This window comes from Bombus bifarius, unplaced genomic scaffold, assembly GCF_011952205.1.
Source record: "Bombus bifarius isolate JDL3187 unplaced genomic scaffold, Bbif_JDL3187 scf7180000008178, whole genome shotgun sequence".
NCBI classification, from domain to species: domain Eukaryota; kingdom Metazoa; phylum Arthropoda; class Insecta; order Hymenoptera; family Apidae; genus Bombus; species Bombus bifarius.
Window position 1 is genome coordinate 216,466 of NW_022884495.1, and position 22,569 is coordinate 239,034.

At 49.7% G+C, this 22,569-nt stretch overlaps 1 pseudogene; it reads left to right on the plus strand.

The window, feature by feature from the left end:
- Window positions 1-22,332, plus strand: part of LOC117209597 — a 110,420-nt pseudogene extending 88,088 nt beyond the window's left edge.
- Window positions 22,333-22,569: the final 237 nt, after the last annotated feature.

The following is a 22,569-nucleotide window of genomic DNA, read 5'->3' on the forward strand; positions in this document are numbered from 1 at the left end:
CTTTCTCTCTGGCCCTGTCTCTCTCGATTTCTCGTTCCTCCTCTTCGCTTCTCTCCACCACACACCTTCGTCCCCGCTTTTCTCTCTCTCTCGATCCTTTTCTCGTCTCCTTTATGTCCGTCTCGTTTCGACCGCTACGTGCACTCTCTCTCTCTCTCTCTCTCTCTCACTCTCTCACTCTCTCTCTCTCTTTCTCTTTCTCTCGTGCGCACACGACACACACACACACACACACACACAGACACCACATTGGCTTACTTTATTCTCCATTCTCTGTCGGTCCATGCTCCGTGATCGTGTCCTGACTCTGGCAGAACCATCGGTTCTCCCTCCTCCCCTTTCTATCCTCCTTCAACTTCTTTTCTTCTTCTTCGCTTCAGCGTCTTCTTTCTCTGCGCTCTACTACGTCATCGTCATCACCGTCGTCGTCGTCGTCGTCGTCGTCGTCGTCTTTCTTCTTCTAGGCCCTGTGTCTTTGCTCGCAAAGATACACTTTAGTCGATAGAAACGGTGGCAACGAGGGTACTCGATCCGCGCGTGAAATATATATTTCAAACGATCGCGATAAATCTGGAAAAACCGGATATCGACGCGTGTAACCTTTTTCCTGGCCAAGCCCTGTTCGGCCAAGATGCCACGGCGAATCTCGTTTAGCAGAAATATCGTACATCGATGATAGGAGAGAGGAAAGAGTAACTCGTTGCGGAACCATATGCGGGAAGCATAGGTCAAAGAGATGATTAGCGTAGCGAAAATTCGGAGGCCGTCACGTGTTCCGAGGGGCGGTTTCGTGGCGGAAAAGTATATTGACTCGTGATACGCCATCTGTGCGAAGGAGGCACCCTCTCGTCGGCATTATTGGCAAAATTAATAAGCCCCGTGATCGCGGTAGGTCGAAATGGGAAGTGGTTAATTCTGGCTTTACCCATGGACCCGATGTTGGCGGATTAGAAACCTTTCCAAACGAATGGAAATTGTTTGCTCGACGAGAAGCAACACGCCGAGGGGTTGCCGCGTCTCCAACTTGCTACGACGCGTATCCTAAAGAAGCATCGGTGATAAATTATTGCTGTCTGTCGCTGAATTCAGTTGCCGTAATCTCCAATACTCATTATGGCGCATTAAACCGAACAAGTTCTCCAAATAAGCGTCCAAGGTTTACCGATTAATCGCTGCCGATAATTTGTCGTACGCTGATTTATCGCCGCTCTATCCGTGCTCGATTCTCTCGTTCTCGTTAGATTCCACTTCTTTTTTCCTCCAAGTACCGAGATAAAAAGATCCACGTTACACGTGCTCGTTTACGAATACGTCCTTCCGACATACCGCCTTGCATTACACCATACAACAATTATTAAGAACACGATCGATCACGACGAAACCGACGATGTTCCCGATCCGATCTATTTCGGCGACTGGATGACGTCCGAAGAACGAGTTTCCCGTGCTCGCAACACTCTCGGCGAAGCGAGACGCGCGTGTCGTTGCAGGTCGAAACGGCTGGCGACGCGGTACCGAAAATTAACGCCACCGCGAATCAAGACGACAATGTGATTCATCAGTTAAATCCGCGTGCATAATCCTTTACACAGCGTCCGATCCCCGTCCACTAACGTAGATACCAACGTAGATGGGGACGAGGAACGTAGCTACGGAGGAGAAGCGGGGTTGACGATGGTGGTTGGTTCTGTCAGCAGGGACTACGAATTATAATCACAGTTGTGGTTCGTGCGGCTACGGGGGTGGATCGAGGTGGACGATGGAAGAGGAGCGAGAGGAGGAGGAGGGCGACGACGACGACGACGTTCGTCCGCTCGAGGGGATGGAAAAGGGTGTATTTACCCAGCAACGGTATACACCGGCGCCACCGAGGACGGACCTAGATGGAAATCTGCGGCATTCAGAGGCACTGGGCAAGAAAATTGGCTGACAACATTTCGCACGGCCGTCGAATTGCCGATCCCGTCCCCTTCCTGGACAGGAGGCCGTGTTCACCGATATTTACGCCGGACGAACTTGACGCATCGTTCTAATCGCCCTGACAATTTATCCTTCCTTTGCTATGCGGGATGCGCGATCCGCGGCATAAAATCGCGATCGGTCTGGTCGTAGCACGGAATCCGCTCGACGCAACGACCACATGCCAGTTATTTCTTTGCTCTTTCGGCGTAACAAAGGCCGGAATAACGTTCGATCCGAAGGGGATTTAACTTGGATCGAAACGGAGAAAAGCGTTTGTCGTGCTGAATGTGACAGAGACCCGTTAACGAGCAACGTCGCACGACTATATCGAACGGCCGCGTTTATTTCGGCAAAAGGCTTGGAGGCGTTTCCGACGAGAAGCCCTAATGATCGCCTCGTGCCGACAACCGGCGAATCCCGGCCAAATAAATCCGGCTTGATTGAATCATTGTTAAGCGAAACCGCGTTAAATACCCGTGAAATTAACCCAGACGATCCGTGCGCGGCACGCGATCACTGATTGGCTCCAGGGTATCGCCTTTAAAGTGCCATTAGAGGGCACCTCGTTCTCCGCTCCGAAACCATTGATTAATGACTTGTCCGCAACACCGAGCCACGTCTCTTACGACAAGATCTTCCGCTAACGTATCCTACGAACCATCTTGCACAGGCGCCTCTCCACTCTTTCGTCCTTTTCTCCAATTCCAGGAATTTCACCGGGATTTATACGAACGTCCGTGCAAACTTAATCGGTAAACAGTTTATCGTTCGAATAAACGTCGGTCGGACGGGTCCGAGGGACACGCGAACCTACGGCAAACCTGTCGCATCCTTTTCATTTCGTTGGTGATAATTCCGTCTTTGAGCCAGCTCCGATACGGTCCGCGGTCGGACATTAGGGTGATGGCGCGGACATATGGGAGCACCATGTGGTCACCACGGTGTCGGCGAAAGCGGAGAGAGAGAGAGAGCATAGAACCCCCGAGAGCAAGGGAACCGCAAGAGGCGATAGGGATATAGGCGACCGCAGATTCAAACGGATCCGACGGCTAAACGCTCGCCGCAATTTGTAGCAATTTGTTAAGTAGCCGGCCAGAACATTACCTATATTGCGTTTACTCCCCTTGACCGGAAGATATACGGGGGCAAGTTCAGATTTATCGTTCTCGCTAACGGAACAGATCGGAGAAAAGAAGTCACGAGCCTGTGTGAGTCAGGATAAATTTGCTCGCGAGGCGATAAACGTTCGGCGTGTTGTGTAGGTCTTTGCAAATTCGCGGAAAGAACAGAGCCATTCGTTACGAAAAGAGGCGGGACCATCGCGTTTGTCGAGCGAAAATAACTTGACCTCGTTCCAACGAGTCGACGCTTCGATGCGCGACTTTTCGTCGAGTCATCACCGATGAAAAGCAAAAACGAGCTGCACGGAAAAAGCTACACGCGAGCGAGGAAAAAGGAATCCAGTGTAACGCAAAGATTCCGTGAAATCGAGGTTGGAGCTGGCAGACAATTTAAATCGTAGGTAAACGTCGAGGGGACTCGTTTTATCCCCGGGCGACCTTATCGAAGTCTCTTCTCTTTCGGCGTAGAGAGGACTCCTCTTCTCTTGTCGGTGTTCGTGGACTCGTGCAAGAGGGCGAAGATTCGAGACGAGAGCGAAACGACTTTGGTCTTTCGTGGATGCTTTTAGTCGATGAGTTTCGCTTCCCTACATCCCGTTTCGCTTTCGTCTCGTTCTGTAGCATCGCTGTCCTGGCCTAACCCAGCTTTCTCATCCATATGTAACAGTCGCCTGGTATTAATGACAGGGGGAAAGAGACGGAGCACGACATGTTACCTTCTTTATCCTAGAAACTCTCGCTCTCTCTCTCTCTCTCTTTCTCTCTTTTCCTCCGTTTCATTCGCCAGTTACACGCTATTGCGGTTTTATCGGTGCCTTTTCATTATCTGATAAATATAATGGAATTATTTGTTTGCCGTTTGAACGCGGCCATTGCGTCACGGGGCTCCGCGATTGCCAATAAGTTATTTAGAACGACCGCGCCTTTCGACGACACGAAATTCTTCGGCACATTGTCATCGCGATCGAGAACGACAACTTCTCGTTTAATAAATGGAACGCGGACAATCTAGGCCACCAGTGTTTACCGTCCACCGTCTACCGGTGTCTACCGTACGTTTCATTCGCTGACTAAACGCTTCGTCTCTTTCGTCGCCATTCCTTTTAAAAAATTTTACGCGAAACCGTTCCTTTTCTGTTTGTTACAGAGGACGGACGAGGAGAGGCAGCAACTCGCGAATCGCCGAGGACAAGGATCGTCGACGATGATCGCAAAGGTAAGGGAAAGATGCTCGAACGATCGTTTTGCCAGTAACAGAGTTACGTTCCAAGAGACGCCGAGTCTGATTGATTCTTGTACGCATCCGATTACGTTCGGTCTGCCTGGCTTGCAAAAAAAATGATCGACATCCGTTTATCGATCGATTTTCGTGGAAGGGCCACTCGTCGCCCCTTTCGTTCGAATAATAACAACGTAACGGATGAATAAGTAAAAACCTAGGTTCGTGACGTGGTATCCGCCGGTGAGCGAACGAACGTATAAACCAAGAACCGTGTTAAATAGAGACGAATGTCGAACGTAAAAGGGTACGATACGCGTGTCGATCGAACGACCATCTCGAAGAAACGACGAACCTCGACGAAAAGCTTATCCGGCGTTCCTCTGTCGCTCTCCTAAGTGGCGTGCAAGTCTCGAATTCTCTGCGGGCTACGCCCGACGAACATCTGAATAGGATCGCCGGTCTCTACAAGCGACGCGAACATATGTCAGAATTAATCACAATGAGCGGCACAGGTTGAAGGTTGCGGAGAACGAGACCTCACCGACACCCAGGCAGTTTTTCAAACGTTCGTAAAGTGGTTGATAAAGAGACGGCAATCGGTTAGCCTTTTTAACCGAGGCGCGATGACGGCCACTTACCTGCAGCTCGGTGGCACTCGGACGACCGTCGACAATCACGTGAAAAGACCAGGAAGAGGATTCGGGAGGGGAATACTAGCGAGAACATACGCGCGTTTGTCCTCCTCAATGCTGCTCATCCGTCGACATCAGTTACGGTCTCTTTTTCGAAGGAATTTTCTTTCTCGTCCTCGCTCCACCATCTCTTTTTTCTCTTTTTCTCCTTTCCTTTCTTTTTCTTTTTCTTTTCTCTTTTCTTTTTCGTTGTCCACTTTGGTCGACTCGCCATACACGAGACGATCGCTCGCCGTACAATACTTTTGCGCGATTCACTCGCAATACACTTGCCGCTAGACGCCATTTGCCTGCAACTTTTCACTGGCAACTGGCATAAGGTTCCATTAACAGCTAAGTAGGATCGATTCGATTCGTGCCTCTGGTAAATGCTCCCAGTGCGGCAGTTAGCCCCCGTGTAAATTGTCTTCGTGCTCGCCCTCGCTCCGTCTATCTCTCGTCCGCTTTTTGCACGTGCGTTTAACCGTACAAATTACACGAACGTAGGACCCCATATCCCTGGATACCAGGCCGAATGTTGCATGCCCCGCGGGTTGCCCGTCCACCGAGAGGAAAGATGACGAGAACAGAGAAGCCGCGGGAGAGACGAAGATCGAGTCAAGATTCGAACATGTGGCATCATTTGTTACGTGCAAAGTGGGGATCCGCCTGTGTTGGTCCACGGGTTATCTAAGCTCGCTTAACACGTTCCGTACAGCGTGTGTTTTCGCCTGACTTTCGATCGAAGCTGCATATATAATACGACGGATTCGTCACGTGTATTCCCTAGAAAAGAAATCCAGCGGCGACTCTCGATAAAAGGATCGTCCGCGATACGCCAATTTCTTTCCGAACGTCTGGCATTTAAAAACTCGTGACTCGGAAGCACCGATCGATCGATCGAAATGTATCCCGATCGACAAACTCGTTGGTGCGACGATCAAATTTTAGGGGACAGGAAGGTGAAAGAGACGAAAGATCGGCGGGGAGCGCGTGGCACAGACGCAGATACTCGATGGGGATCTCGGTTTCCGTGGACATATGGTCAGCCGTGGCTTGCCGTGACAAAAAAGCGCTACAGAAACGGCGACAGAAGTTGGGAGTGTCGGCGAGCGATATATCAGGGCTTAAACTGTCCCGTCGTAGCAGGCATGTCCTACCAGCGTGGTCCTCCGCACCCTGCCTGACTGACTGGATGGTCGACTGGTTAGCTGGTTCGCTGGTTTGCCGGTGCACGTATGGCATTGCGTTCAACAGGGGTGCTGGCATTAGTTAATAGGGCCGCGCTGCTGCTTCGGGGAACGCGTTAATGCAAAAAGGAAAGAGAGGATTCTCTGTCCGCCGGATAAAAGGTTGCCGTCTAACCGAATGCGGTTTCCAATCTGTTGGGTTTTTACGCCTCGAGTCTAATGGGCAAAGATTATCGGCCCGATTTCACCGATTCCAGGGGATATTTTTTCGTGTCACCTGATTCGCTTACACACGAGGTTGTGGCTCCTCTCCGGCGCTACGAACCGATCACGCTAGATTCAATTACGCGACCGTGAGAAAGGGAAGAATCACGATCCCGAATAGCCCGGAGAGTTCCTTTTTCGGTGTCGTTGGCGGAAGGCTATCCGCGAAATTTACTGAAAAATTTCCAGCGAAGCGAGCGACCTTTAGGCCGAGGGACGCGTAAAGGCAAAGCTAATCAGAAGCCGAGTCCACTTCTTGTCGCCGGAGAAACTTCATTACGCATTCAGCTTGGCGCCGGGATTATCATATCCAGAGTCCTTTGACAAGGATCCCTCGATTCCCGGCTGGAAGGACTTGAAAAATATAAAACTCCAAGAATCTCGCCGCCTACGTCTACGGACCAGCTACCAGAAACGACAGACGACTTCCAGTTAGAAGAGCGAAACTCATTCTGGACGCGCAATGAATAAAAATCGTTTGAAGTATCGCTAGGTGCAAATTAACGCATAATCGTCAAACGTAATGAGAGACACCGTCGCCCTGACGTAAACGAGCCTGGTCCGTGAAATGTTTCTCTGCGACCCACTCAACGTCCTGCTTCGGGAAACTTTGATTATTTTTCTAATAACTTGGGTCTGCGAGTTGGCAACGTTCTGCCTCGGCGTCGCAGCCGCTTCGAAAGTTCCTGCTTCTTTCGACTGTGTCTAACTCCACGACGATGCCGACCAAAACAGATTCTCCATTGTCGCGCGTCCTAATTATTCGTGAAGATACGCGCAGGTGCGTCTTCGAAGTAACGAGGACACGAGGCCCGTTCAGACGATCGGAACCAGTGTTCACCGAAGCGTAAAGAATAGGCGAAGCGTTTGAAAACTTTTCGTAGCCGACGGCTTCGACGATCAGAGAAAGAAACGGAGAAAGGGAGGTTGCTTTTTTCCACGGTGCTTACGCAACCCTTGCTCGATGCCGGAGCACGCGATATCAATTAATTCCGTCCATATATATATATATATATATATATCTATATCTATATATATATATACACATCCGACGAGGAGAGGAATCGAGCATTGTGACCGAGCCAAGGACCGCTTTCTCGGTGACTAGGCTCGGCTACGCCTCGACCGACGGCCAGGCTCGTTTTCTCTGCTGACGGCACGTGCCGAACACAATGCCACCGAGTGACTGCCGTGCACGACTTGCAGCCATCGACGATCGACATGCTCTCGCGCCCTTTTCGCCTGCACGCCCCCCTCCAACAGAAATACCAAAGACAAACAACGCCACCGATACCAAAAAGCATTTATTCCCGATTCCTTCCCTCTTCTTTCTCCTTGCCATTCTCTTTATCGGCCGTTTAACCGAATATCTCTTTTTGTCCCTTCGCCCGTTGACGAGGGATGGACCGTGGGCGGGTTTGTCCCACACGCTTCTCATCCATGTACCGTTGCCCGTTTTTATTGCCCCTGGAAATTAACGAGACGGCGAGTATACCCAGGGATACGCGCAAACGTTGTCTTTTAAATCGATCTCGGAGAACGCGAGGGATGTTTTTGATGCAGTGGCTCGCACGAACCTTCGGCTCCAGTTTTCCTGCGGTTCTTGCAGAATTCCAGGATTCGCGGATTTTTAATGCGTCGAATACTCATCAATTTCTTCTCCCGACAAAAGACGGCCACCGTCTAACGAACGATCGCCTTGTTTGGTCGTCGTCGAAAGAAAGGAGGGAGAGTTGCATCTGCATTCTGCTCGCCGAGAAGGCTTTCCTCTATGCCGAACCACCGACAAAACGACTCGGCGTGTATGTATTTGGAGAAACAAACTCTGTATCGTATTTGGGAACAAGGGGGCATCCATTAGCGATTTACATCGGTCGTCCATTCGATTCCGAGCAAAATCATCGTCGCTCGTTCGTCACGTTTGGTCAAGCCGTCGGGGCAGTGATTTGCGGTTCCTATGATCGAGAACGAAGTCTCTCGTTCCTTCTCCCTCCGAAACGGAAACAGAAGGGGACTGAAGTGATTCGGAGACGAATCGACGAGTCGATCACGCGTGAACCCATGTTCATCGCGAGCAAGTATCGCGATGATGAATCGGCCAGTCCAAGTTTACACGAAGCGGAGCCGAAAAGCTCGTGCGTCGTTCGCGATACATCTGCCGCTGGACTGGAAAAACCGCAAAGGAATCTTCCGTTGGGAAAAACCGAAGGCGTGGCTGATGGATGAAGATCGATGACGTGTACGCGGCGCATCGTGCACCACATCGCGCGTCCTTGCCTCCGACCTTCTCCTTCGGCTCCTCGCAGTGTCATCACGCCTCATATCCTCCCCCGTCGACTTAATATCTTTCGACACGTGCAAGGGTCCCGCATGCAGCACGCGCCAGGTGCTTTTCTTACAATTTTCAGTGGCTGCGCGCTCGTTTAAACGTTCGTTCCGACATATTTTTACGACGGCGCACGGAACGAAGAAACCTAGGAGCTACGAGTCGGAATCTTCCAACAGCCGGCCTATCGATAGAAGACACGCGAGTTCGTGTGAAAAAGACGCATAAATTGTCAAAGTTTCTGGTGAAACGGAAGAAACTACCCGAGGGAATGCCGGCCTCGAAGCGGCGAAAACAAGCGAGTTTGGTCGGGAGAATCAAGTTGTCTTTCCTTTCTTCCGTATGCTTTCGTTCGAGTTCTTCGATGAACTACGGTTTTACCGACTTTGAATCCATTCGCCCAACTGCGATCATCAAGCTGTTTCTGCCAAACTTTCCGCCCCGTATTTCATTGTTTTTATCTTCGATCGACGGGTTATCGGAGAAAGAAGGACACGCAGAATTTCGCGCATCATCCTTCGATATTGTTTGACCCTTGCTTCTTCCCTTGCTCCCTTCCTTCCTCTCCTCCTCCTCCCCGCCCCCCCCCTAAATAATCGGTCTTTTGTGCCCAATTCTCCAGCGACTACGGCACGGCCGAACGTTGCCGGGAATCGACGATCGAAAGGATCCAAATCCACGATGAGATCCCAACGTTTAGGTCGAGAAAGCTGTCAAGGCACGATTATTGATGACGCGCATTGATGACCGTCGTGAAAGAGCGCTGACCGCTGTCTTTAGCGCTGGCAGCGCTCGCTAACGCGAACATAATGCCGGGTTTTTCCCTCATAAGGGAGTTCAACAATACGATTTTCATTTTCGACCGAAGGGTAAACCTCCATCCCTCGTTTCTTTCTCCCTTTCAACCCGCCTCTCTTTATCTTCCATCCCTCTCTTCGCCTCCCTGCGATACCAGGGTTCACCGTATCACCGAAACACGTTCGTCGATGAAACGTCGTCGTCGTCGTCGTCGTCGTCGTCGGTCTTCTCGACGTAGTCGTCGCGGTTGTCGTCCTGCGAACACATCGGAGGTAATGGCGTGTGCCCTTTCGAAAGCCCTCCGTTCCAGACGATTTTACCCCGCATCCACGTTATTTATCACTTTCCAGTGAAGTTTCGAGACTTTTCTCGACACCCTTCTCCAAGATTCGCCGCTAGAACACTGGGGAGGAAACGAGCTGTGCGCGTTTATCTATCATAAAGCTGATCCCGCGTTAAGAACAGTCTTCCGGTCAATTGTGTTCGACATCTCCGTAATTAAGCCTGACACGAATTACATCGACACCCGAGGAAACGTTACGCAAGGACGAGTCTTGTGATTGATGTTCGTTGACACTCCGAAGGCTAAGCTAGAACCTGGCGCCAACTCTTTACCGTTTCTTCGCCAGCAACCAAGTACGTAGTACGTAACTGTGAAACGAACGGTCCTTTTAAGCTAATCGTGGCTCCTTGCGTTCTACGGACGTAGAACGTTCTTGACATTCGAAAGAAACGAAGGAGAGCGAGTCGATAGAAACGATACGCGCCACTTTCCGCTAGGTAATTGTTCTGCTACGTCCGAGCTAGAAAGCGAATGAGACGGTTTGCCGTGAAACGCCAACGGGGAGGACGAGCCGATATTCATGAGGCGCGAGGGTGAAGCATAAAAAAAAAAAAGGTTGATGCGGATCCCGTTAGCATCGAGTCGGTTGGTCATTGAAACGGGTACGGGCAAACAAAGCTGACGCGAGGATCGCGCACGTGTGTTTGCCGGTACCCGCGGTGCCCTGCGAGAGGTCTACACAGAACGGAACGGAACGACAGGCAGAGTCTCGAGGAGGAGAAGGTTTCGGTATCAAACGTAATAGGAAGAGCTTCTCCGGCTCGTGGTTCATAGGCAGTTCCGAAGGGAATAGGCTGACCCGTTGCGCAAATCCGTAAAGGGGAGTCCGCGACTACGGAAGGGATCAGGCTGCCACGTGACAAGCGTGTTTGCTGGGTACACATAGCTCGGTGTTTGGTACACACGGCCTTGGAAGGCACAATGCTCGATGGGCTCCACCAAAACAGCGACGCGACGCCGGCATAAGCGATATTTGTGTCAGCATAAAGGACCCCCTAAAGCCGTGTTAAAAGAACAACCATCCCCACCACTTTGCTCCACTCTCGCTTCCTCTCGCTTCCTCTCGCTTTGCTTCTCCTTGTCCATCGTCGAGCGTGTCACCGTACTGGCAATAGCGAACCCGGAACAAAGGTGACGTTCCTTTTTTGCACTTAATAGCGCATAGTAAAGTCTATGACACGGGTCAAACGCTCGTCGCCGCGAGACGTTTGAAAACCAACTTTGCAGAGGCGAACGCTTCTTCGTCAAATCATCTTCTAGACAAACTCGACGCTCGAGTCTACGCAGTGGGAAAAGACGCGTTCCACTTTGCTCCGCTAGTAACGTCTGCGTGAACGTTTCTCCATCTATCGACTGTGATCTATCGGCTCTTTGATCCTATTCCCCTTATTTGTTTATATTCTGTACCGACGTACCTGGAGAATTCTACAACCTCTCGACGTTTGCATATACAAGCTAATCGCTCTCTCGCAAACATTCCGCGTTCCCCTTCCACCAACCTTCGAGCTGTTCTATTCTCCTTTTCCTTCCTCCGCCCCCCCCCCTCCCCAACCTCCTCCCCAACATCCTATTTACCCGTATCGCGGCGTTTCTCACCTCTGTCCCAAATTGTTGCATCCTCGATAACTACTATTATTCGGCGAAGAATATCTTCTGGCAGAATCGAGTCGGAAAGTATTATTCGGCCGTCAAGATCTAGTATAAACGCAATCGGATTAACTGCCAAACGTAGAGAGATGTCGACGGTAGTGGCAGCGTAGGATTAATTGGTATAGATAGTCGGGCTAGCGGAAGACTATGACGGCTTAACTAGAGTGCGCCAGCTCCCACGGAGATCGGACACCAGACAATCCTTCCTGCCCGTGGTAGACTTATACACCGATGCAAAAGCAGATAGTTTGGACTTACACAGTTGCTTGCATACCACCGATAAAAATAATAACGGCAGGTATGACATGTTTATTGCTGCTAATTTTAAAACTCGCAAGTTTCTTATCTCTGTCGTGTAAAGTTGCGCAAAGTTGGCAGGCATTTTATAGATGGTATCTCGCGCTTAACTCGTTAAGTCGTCTGATGGAAATTAACGGAGGTCGTATTACCCTATTAGTGAAAAAAAATAGAACAAAGCGGCTGTTTGTTTTCTTCGATTATCTAGAACGTTGTATTTCGTTGTCTTATCGCGAAACTCCCGTTGCGTGGGAATATCTTTAACGACGAATGGCAAGAGAAGGCAACAAAAAAAAAATAAAAAAAAAAGAAAAATAAAAGGAACGAAGAATGCAGTTTTGGCGATGAATGGAAAAGATGGGCGACGCGTTTTTTGCAACGAAGAAAACGATTAAAAGCGTGTTTGGCGGAGTTCGACGCGGAGAGCGAAGAAGGATTCGGTGGTCCTCGACTTCCGTGCGAAAACGCAGCTGAAAAAAATCCGCTTTCAACGAGCCGGAACCCAAAGAGCGTGCCCCGCGAGGATTTTCAGCTAAACGACCGTTGGCTAATGTTCGCCGACGACGAAACCTCTTGCACCCGGTTTTCTACACCGACGACAGTCGCATTAGCCACAGGACGAGGTTACAATGGACCCCTCTGTTTTTCACGCTCCATCAGGACGCCAGGGGGGAGGGTGGATGCGCGAGGGGGCCACCAACCCCCTCGTTCTCTCGGCCAAAACCCCCTACTTAGCGGAGAAGATTTGTGAATCAGACTGTCGCGTGCGAAACAAACAAAAAAAGTTGACGAATCACGAAATCGAATATTAATGTTCGCCCGCTGTCTCGGTCTTCTGGTCGAGAAACGGCAAGTTCCATTTAAAAGTAATCGCGTTTCTTCGCTAACGCGTTCCAAACAATTGCATGCGATCCCACGCGAATAACCATCAGAAACAACAAGATTCGCTACCGAGATATCTACGTATAGTTACGGTATCGTGTCAAATATTTCGTGCTGTGTACCGAAAGGAAAATTCTTCTAAAGTCAGAGAAATATTCGTCGTACAGACTGGTTTTGCACCGTCGGTGTCACGCTAAATCTCCGGTGCATTGTTCGCGCCCCCTCTAACCGTCACGATTTTCCATTGGCACCCCTCGAAATCCAGGCGTACAGTCAACCTCCACCCCTTAGTTCTTACTAGCCCCGTCCCCGCGCGTTCGTCAACTTCACCCTCGGCTTTCGTGATCACCGCGCAACGAATATATCCGTCCAATCGAGTGGTACGACAGTTAGCTACACACCCCACCAGAACACGTCGGTATCTCGCTCGTCATCCTCCTACGTGTTTCCTCCCCATCTTTTTCGCCCATCCTGCTGTCCAACGTCGTAATAGACGCTAGATGACTGAAAACGCTCGAGATTTCGGAAAGCGTGTAGAGCCTCGTGGTTAAAATCGCGCTCGATGTTACGACAGATAAATTGGCGTTCGTTAAAGGCGGAGAAATCGCTTTCGCCAATGCAACTTGGCTTCCACGTGATATTTTACGTGTCCGAGATATAATCGACGATCCCCGCCGATTGGCGTGATTAACGAGAACGATTAATAATTAAGATCCACGAAGCGGGCTCCCTAGAAAGCCGCGGGCTTCTCTCTCTCGCTCCGTACCGCCGGGAACACCGGGTAATGGCAATTTACGCGTCCCATGGGACCAGATAACTTCATATCTTCCCGGTAATCATTTATTCTCTCAATGGGCATGATATTACCAAATTGAATTAGATAAGCGGCCACATGTATCTTTCGCGTACGTGTTGCCGCCCGGAAGAACTCGTCGAGGCACACGCGCGTTGCTATTTTGTTTATCTCTTAGGCGTTTAGACGGTGTCCTGGACATTCTCCGTTGAAATTCCCGGTAAACGAGCAGGCCTACACCTGCGAACCTCGGTACAGACGATCGACAACTCTGCGCCGAGTTCCCCGCGTAATCGATTCTTCGTCGCTGGATATACGTCGGTTGACGTAGACGATCAGGACGCGAGAGGCACTCGGCAACGCGTGTGTAGAGATCGGCTACCTCGTAAACAGCACCGACACGTTGGAGAGAGAAAGAAAAGAGCCACGAAGGGATCGGGATTTTCGGTCGAAAGAAATCGCATCGGTTCTGCTCGTCCACGCGGACAGCGTCACTTCATCGTCGTTGACAGATTACGCGTCGATTAGTCATCTAAAGAGAATCGGAAAACGCTGCAACGCCTGCGTGCGATAGATGCGCGTTTCGTTTGTAACGCGTCGAGAGGCAAACTGACGCACAAGCGTTTGATTCGATTCGAATGGAACAATGGTCTACCTGTCCACCTAGTTCGCTGAATGGCCACTTTGCTGCGCAAATAAATTCGCAAAGAGAAACACGGTTACCGGACGGCTTATCCAAATAAATAAAGCGACGGGGATGGTTATAGAATGGAGGGCGAATAAATAGCGAACGTATCCGAACGTAAACGGTACCGCAAGTGTCGCCGAAAGTAGACGTCTCTCGATATCGGGCACGTGGGGCGGACGCAGAAAATGTTTTGTTACCAGCGTGCGATCCAAGCCACGTGGCGGAGATTAATGTGTTTTGATTTTTAGACTCGGCATTATAGTCGGTCGTAAGCCTTCGCCGCATTGTACGGATCGTGTGCACGCGCGCCACACCACCGGAGCCATTCTCCATAACGGACGAGCACACAGGAAGCACGCGAATTCTGCAGGATGCCCCGGGAAAGGCAATCGAATCGATCTTTCTGACGTTTCACCCCCCCCCCCGCCGTTTCAGTTCCAACGGAGCTATTTATCGCGGAAAAATAAGGAAAGAAGGATATACGCGTTTTCGATCGATGCTCGCCACTGCTGCCGCCGTCGCAGCCGCCGCCGCCGCCGCCACGTACTTGATAAAATAAAAAGGAACGTCGATCGCGATTTCACGCAACAAAAGCAGCGGATATTTTCCCGGGAGGAGAACGTTCTCGAGCCGAGGCTGGCTCGTAATTTTGTCGGAATGCGTGTCGCGTATAACGCGGCAGCTACAAATCGCGGCGGCGCAACCGCGGCCAAGCGAATCACGGAAAATCGCAAACGAAAGAAGGAAAGCTGACATTCGCACCGTTTCAATTTATCTCTGGTTTTTAACGTTTCAATTTAATTGACGGCACTCGAACGACAAAGAGAGGCTCGAGAGAGGCAGAGTAGGAAGAGACGACCCGATTAATTCCTTTGTCGCCTATCTGCCGGTGGAATAACAAACCTCTTCGGCGGACGGGAGTCGAGAGGATACAAGTACGATAAAATCACGAGGGTCCACGGGACGGTGGATAAAAAGACTGTAAAGTGAGAGGGGGTTCGGGGGACGAAAGAGAATAGGGGGTTTTTCTGAGGGTAGGAGAGGTCTGGAAAGGGTGGAGAGGAGACTCTGCGGACCTCCAAGTCCTCCCTTCATTTTCCAGGATCGGCCGCGCTCGTGAGCAGAGGGAGGAATAGCAATTAAAAGTATCTGGCACAATCTTCGTTAAACTTCTTCCTCGTTCTTCGTCGTCGGAGGGAAGGCATTATTAAAACGTGCCGTCGGCTGCAACCACCGTACCCCCTGCTCTCTCCCAGATTTTCCCCCCATCCCTCGGTCTCTACCCGGCTCTTCAGCCTCCCGCCGCGCTGTCGCGAGGACCATTCTACGTTTTCAACTCTTTTGCATAGAAAATACCGCCACTCCGCCGAATCCGCGGCTGTAAGTATCGCTGTTCAAAGATTCTGACATCTTCTTCGGCAGCATGGAATTTCGTCTCTTTTCCGTTTTCACCTCCTTCCTCCTTCCTTCTTCCACCTTTTCCGTTTCGTTCGTTTCCTCTTGCATCGATGTTCTCCTCTTTACATAGAAATTTTTCATAGATTCTCGCCTCGAAGATCATATCGCGACGATTGCCGAGTAATTTAAGCCACCGTAACGTGCCGCGTTCTTTCGAAACGTGGTCGGTGCTTTGGCAGGGCGATCGCGCGAGACGCGTTGCCTCCGGAGAAATTTAAATCGTCCTAGTAATTATCGCATCAACCGTATCAAATTAACGACCGAAGGAACAAAAGTGCCTAATAGCGTTGTTGAGACAGAGATCTCGATTATACCGTTGGCTTTCGTGGAAAATGGAAGGCGCGAGAGCGTACGATTCCTCGAGGGCGAAACGTCACGACGGAAGCCCCGGTTTATCGAGAATTTTGAGAATGGTAATGCGGAAGCCCGGGAAGAGACAGAGGGAGAAAAGGAAGATGTCGAGCGGGATGCGGCGAAGCCGAGAGGTCCCTGCAAGGTAAGAAAGGGAGAAAGGGAGAATAAGTTCTCAGGGTCTCTCCAAGTAATCCTGCTGCCGGCACGGAGGTCGAGGAATATAGGATGAAAATACCTGGAGTTAGAGAGGTCTTACTTGTCTCACACCCTCTTTCCACCTCTTCTTCGTGGTCTGGCTTCTCGCATCGCTAGACCGTCGCCCCAAATAAGACGCGAGTCGTCATATAATTCCACGACTAATGCTCGTCCCTATTAAGCCCTAACGACGTCAACGTCCCGATCATTGTTCCTTTATACGACGAGAAATCGATGATACGAGATCGTTTGTCGAGCGTTTGCACTCGTCGTTACACCGTAACGTCGCGGCGTCGAGAATTAAATTCTTGAGTTTGGTCGGCCACCAGATGACGATCGTGTGCCGTGTTTCCTGTTTAAATAGTCTGCGGGACGAACGCTTCAGCGTCGATTGCCGCCGAGTTGATCGACGATTTTGCAAGAGTGTCTGTTCGAAATTACCGGATCCCGTGGGGACGATCGTGCGAAACTTTCATACCAACGACATCACGAACGACAACGTTGCTCGAACATCACCGGAGAGGACATTATGTCACAGTTGCTGAGAACGGCTCTCACGTTTACGATTGGCAATAGTGAGAAAGCTACCCACAATATCGCTCGATTATTCCGTTAGACTGTTGGAAACTTACCTTGAAACGTGAGAACTTTTCTACGGTAAAGATTTTTAATGCTTCGTCGGCCGTTACGAGGATACCTCCGCGTACCGCGAAATAATGCGATGAAAAATCAATTTTACGCCGCTCAAGTTACCACGCACGGAAGTGTTGTTAAAAAACTATATTAGATCGTTCGATTTCACTCCACTATTGTTTCCACAACGACGAAGGAAAAGATCGTTCCAGATCGTATTTCGTTCTACGACTACATTTTTCTTTTTCTTTTTCGTGTTTCTTCGATGATATTTGCCAAAACGAGGCTCGGAAACGTTGGTCGCGAGTATTCCCGGATAAAAATAAATTAATTAACAACTAACGACCACGCGATCGTATAGCTCGGTAACACCCACTCGGCTGAAACACATCGTTGGGAACTCGAGATGAAGAAAAGCAAATACCTTCGAGGGGGTGGCTGCTGCTAGCTCAGCCGATGGGAATGGGTAGCGGAAGAACGAGAAAGAATTCCGTCACGATCTCGTCTGCGCTTGCTTTGTCCCCTGCTTTGATTTCTTCTCTTCGGTACTCGACGAGCGAGAGAGCGAAATGCCGAGGGAATGCGAGAGGGTAGGAGACACGAAACGGAGAGGCACAGACATCGAGAGAGAAAGAGGCTTTAGCTGGTTCGGTACCGGGAGAGTGAACGATATTTACATGCGATTTGCATACTAGTTGATCCCTATTGCTTCCATCTCCAACGAGCCAGCAGGGGCGGCGGACCTACACCCGAACCCTCCGTCATGCCGCGTTCTGCTTCTCTTCCTCTTCCTCTTCCACTTCCTCTTCCTCTTCCTCTCGTTTCACGATTCCACGAGTTTTCATCTCTATCTGTGCTCCTCTTGCCACGAGTATCTCCGTGGAGAACCGGGACTTCGCACGTTCTCGTCGAACCGCGTAAGCGAAACCCTTAACGCTAAAGCGAACCGGAGCGGGACGTTCCACGTTCCTCGAATCCTTTCTGCCTCGTTATCATCCTACGCTTTAACGAACTGTCTCCTCCTTCTCTTTCTACATCCTCCTCCTTTCGTCCCCTTTCGCCCGGTTTTGTCCCTTGTCGTGCTCGTAAATAGCGTCGCACGGTTGTAAAAATTCACGCGTGCGATTCGGCAATACGAGAACGAGATAAAGGAAGGCGATAGAAAGGGATCGGTTCGGTGGCGAGAGGAAGACGAGCTAGCTGGATGTTTCCAGATTTTGCTTAGGGTTCGACTGGATTAAAGAAAGTTGGCAGAGAGACGTAATCAGGTCATATAAATGTGGCTGGCTAATTGCAGATAGTCGGTTTCACGGGAATACGCGTTAAGCAACCCGCAGAAAGGTAAGACCACGGTGTTCTTACGTCTTCTGACGGACGAAGAAGAAAGGAAGGGGGACTCGGTGCTTTCCTATCTCGCTAGCAAATGGGGAAGCCAAATTAGCCGGGATAATCAAGTCGGTCGAGAAAGGTGGAAGGAGGGTAAAGTTACCACGGCGACTAAAGGTTGTTTCTTCAACGACGTAAAATTGGCCAGGTTCTCGCGGAAATCGCACGGAATACACGAGCTGCCGTGGTATCAGTTTCGTCGGTGATTTTCTCTGGAAACAGGATTCCGTCTTCAGACGAAGCTGGACAATTTTTCGAGAAGCTTAATTAAACGGCGTGACGAAGAGAGCAAAGTTTCGTGTATCGAGGATCGTTCTAAACACGATTCTGTCCGTTCGGTATCCCATTTTTCGTCGACGGGTTAAAAGGGAGAAGCGAAGAAGGAACGAGGGATGAGAATTTTTTAAGAAAGCCGAGCACGGGTCCATCCAAGAACGGAGAAGCAACCGATTGATATCTGAGCATGTTGCCACGTGAGCTCCCGAAGCACGGCGTCTAATTAACTCCGTGACTGGCTGACCCTAGGTGACCCTGGACTCGTTGCATGCTTCGATGGCGCCTGTGTGCATGCACATACACGCGTCCATCTACGTGCACACGTGTTGCATCGGCTCGCACACCTAACGGACCGCTATTCCGTCGTAGATAGAGACATCATCGTGCCGCCGACCAGCTCTACACCTTAACCTTATACGGTGCTGAGCCACGGAGGAAGAGAAGACCCTTTCCTCCATCGCGTCTCTGCACGAACAGGCCGATGCACGAACTCTTCGAAGCAGATGTTGCATCGGAAGGAGAAGAGGACCGCGCCAGATATCCGTGAAAACTTATTGTCTCGTTCGATTCTCGGACACGGCTCTCGGCCGGCTGCCGAACGATGAAACCGTTAATTCTTGGTCGTCGTTCGCCGATTTATCGCGGCGAACAAAGTCGAGCGATCGAGGCGAGATCGTGCAGACCCGGTTTTTCACACGGCCTCGTGTAAAACGTGCCACCATGCCACGTCGAAGAGATAGACGTACCGCTCGCGATGCCCCCGGTGTTTCGTTAATTAAAACGAACGAACGAACGAACTGGTTAATTTTATGCGAGTGGCGAATCGGGCCGGCGTGCATGGCTTTCCCATTACCGCGCCCACCTCCCTCCTGCGTCGATTGGTCATTGGTGTCACAAACGATCATGCTCTGCTCCTCTGCCACCGCCATCGCTGAATATCGACGTTGCTCCCTCCACCCCTGTGTAAACCCCGATGCGTTATCGCTCGCTAAAATATATTTTAAACACGTAGCAGCATCGTTCGCTGCTGTCTTGCGGCAAACTTTTTGCAAAATAAATATCTCACGAAAGCAAATACTTATATTCTGCGAGGCTTATCTACCGAGCGTGGCTTCTACCGCGATAGAAGCGGCACAACGACGAGACACTGATTCATTTTACTTAAGCCGAGAAAACGCGGCCAAAGCGGCGTTTAATGTGCCCAGAAACAGTGATACAGTGTTTATTGCCGACAGACGCCTGGAATTTTGAACAGGCTCGACGACACTCGGAATACGCCGTTTTATTTCATAGCCACCCCCGCTGCGCGCGTAATGGCGAATAAATTTTAATGAACGTCAAAAAAATAAACAGCCGGTTTCACTTAAACGGGGGTAAATTTGACCGGTCGTTGTCGAGCCGGCGATTACTTCCTGCTACTCTTAAAACCACATCGATCGTCCCCAACTTGGAAAAATAAGTTGGTTCGGCCGTATGGCGGGACGAAACGGCAAGGGAAAAAAAAAGAGAAAAATGCGGGCTCTTCGCTTTCGCGTAAAATTTGAATCGAGCCGGGGAAATGTTTGCCGGTTCTCGGAATGGCGCGCAGCGTCACTCGTATTTTTCGGAGGAATAAAAATTTTGTTAGCCGCTAGACCGAGCGATTTCAAAATTCCGATCGGCCTCGATGAGGGATCGCGGTCCGGAGGGAGCAGGGAGTATCCACTGTGGAAAACAGGGTGTGGCGCGTGAGAGCTGGCTCACCTGAAACAACACAACGTTTTCAGATCGCTGATCCCATAAGCGTCCACGTTTGATCCCTCCGTTGTTTTGCGAACGCGTCCGCCTGTCTGCCGGGTTAATTCGCGAAAAACTAGAATCGCGTTCTTCGACTCAAGCAGAAACGCGTTACGGGTTTTACGCTGCCCGGGTTCGACGGTCGTCCGCCTCTTTCGAAACAACGATACCGATTATCTCGCCGAGATCTCGATGACCCTTTTAAAAACTCTGTTTTCTCCGGTCAACGAGAGCGATTTCGCGTGAAAGACGACGCAGTTATCTTTTTCAATTGCGCTTTTCAGCTGGTGGCCGAACAGAATTTTTTTTATCGAGGGGTGAAAAGAAAGGCGACGGGGATGGGGTGAGACTCGTCAAGCGATGTAGAATAGTAGAGATATATCGTGGCGTAATATGCAAAGCGGATCGGATGTACCCGGCGGGGGGTGAAAGCGGTAGCCAAGGGGTGATTAGCGGGACAAAAGCTGGCGCCGCTACAAGTGGAACCAAATTGGTAGAAAATTGATAATCAACCGCCAATATCAACCTCCATTGGGAACCGCGTGGCTCGTTATGCTCGAGAAGAGGGCAAAGGATTACGCAGAAACACGCGCGAAATATTTGTTTGCTGGATATAAAAGCCAGCCGCAAGACGATACGCGCTATAAAATCGTGCATCTCTTGGAAAGTAACGCGTACTTTGTCGATGCATGTAATCCTACGATATTATAAATTGTTGGCAATACGTTTCGAAACTAATTTTTCGGCAAAATTTTACGTTGTATTTTAGGCTGAACGCGTGTCGGCGACGAGACGAGCCAAGATACAGGAACGGAAGCGGCAGCGAAGGAAGAAACGAATGCCAAAGAAAAGGGATGAAACGCACGATGTACGAAGAGTATTCACTAAAGAGTCAAGATCAAGTTGGCTCCTGTGAATGGAACACGTGTACCGTGTCACATCTATCTGAAAAGTTCATCGTTTCGGAGATCTCGTAAAAAAGTTTCCTAGAATGCGAGCTATCTTCGGAGCCATGGTGGCGAGTGTGTAATCGAAGGAATTGTAGAACACTTTTCTCATGCAAATACACTCGATGCGGAGACCCGGAGAAGGGACAACGAACTTCTTTGGGCTGCTTAAAACTTCGAACTTAGGTCCTTTTAAATTTAAATGCTCTCCCCGGTCGAACAGCCGTCGTGCGTTCTTCTCTCGAACGGTTTCTCGCGCCGGTGTCGTATAGATGGTAATAAAAAACAAAAAAAAAAAAAAAAGAAAATACGCCAAAGCGTACGAACGGTGCGATGGATCGCGATGCCGGGATAAAAAAAAAATGTCATCGATATCTCCGCTTTACGCATCGAATAGCATTCGCTGTACGTCCACGAAATTGTATCGCGGCTACTTTAACACATATTTCAATGCGAAAGCGAAAATAGTTTTCAGGGAGATGGCAAAAATTCGACCTGTCCGGGAACAACATTTTCCAGCAATTCTAGCGCGTTCGGTCATTGTTTACCTGGGAATTTTACAACCTTCATAAAAGATCGTACGCGTATTCGCGTTGCAGTAATTATCGAAACGAATAAAATTGTCGCCCTGTATGTAATAATAAGCAGACAGGCGAATATAAACGTAATAATTGCGAAAACGTGCGTTCGAATCGTAGTAACACGAACGTATCAAAAATTATTATTTGCCGCTCGATGTCCAATGACCAGAAAAATATTTGCCTAAAGCGCGCGCACGCCGTTGATGTGCCTCGATACGGATCGCATTTGAAATTCGAATTATTATAATTACGGTGTGCGATTAAAAATGAGAAGACAGGAGGGAGGGATAAAGGGATGCGTAACCTCCGCTGTTCAATGATATAATTACAAAGAGTTACATGGTAGAATGCGTCTACGAGCTGCGCTTATTAAACCGAAAATTTCATGCGCATTAAATTAAGAATAGATTGTATGCATTATCATCGTGTGTATCCCACAGATATTTTTCCCTGGTGAATAAAAAATAATAAAGAAACGAATGTAATGAATAAACGAACGAAAAGCTTGAATCACCCTTTTACATGTACACGTTTAACTCGTAGCGTAAGACTTCAATTATTTATTTTTCATTTTCATTAGCGAGCACACCTAAGCATTTCGATATCGATATCGAGCATCGGTTTTAAAGCTTGGAGTTCTTTTTAATAGGTCGACAAGCGCGTTAATACGTATACGCGGAATTATAATTCAGCGGAAGAAAGAGGGGATGAAATAGGAAGGAAAAGCTCGTGGCGTCCACGTGAATGTGCATCGTG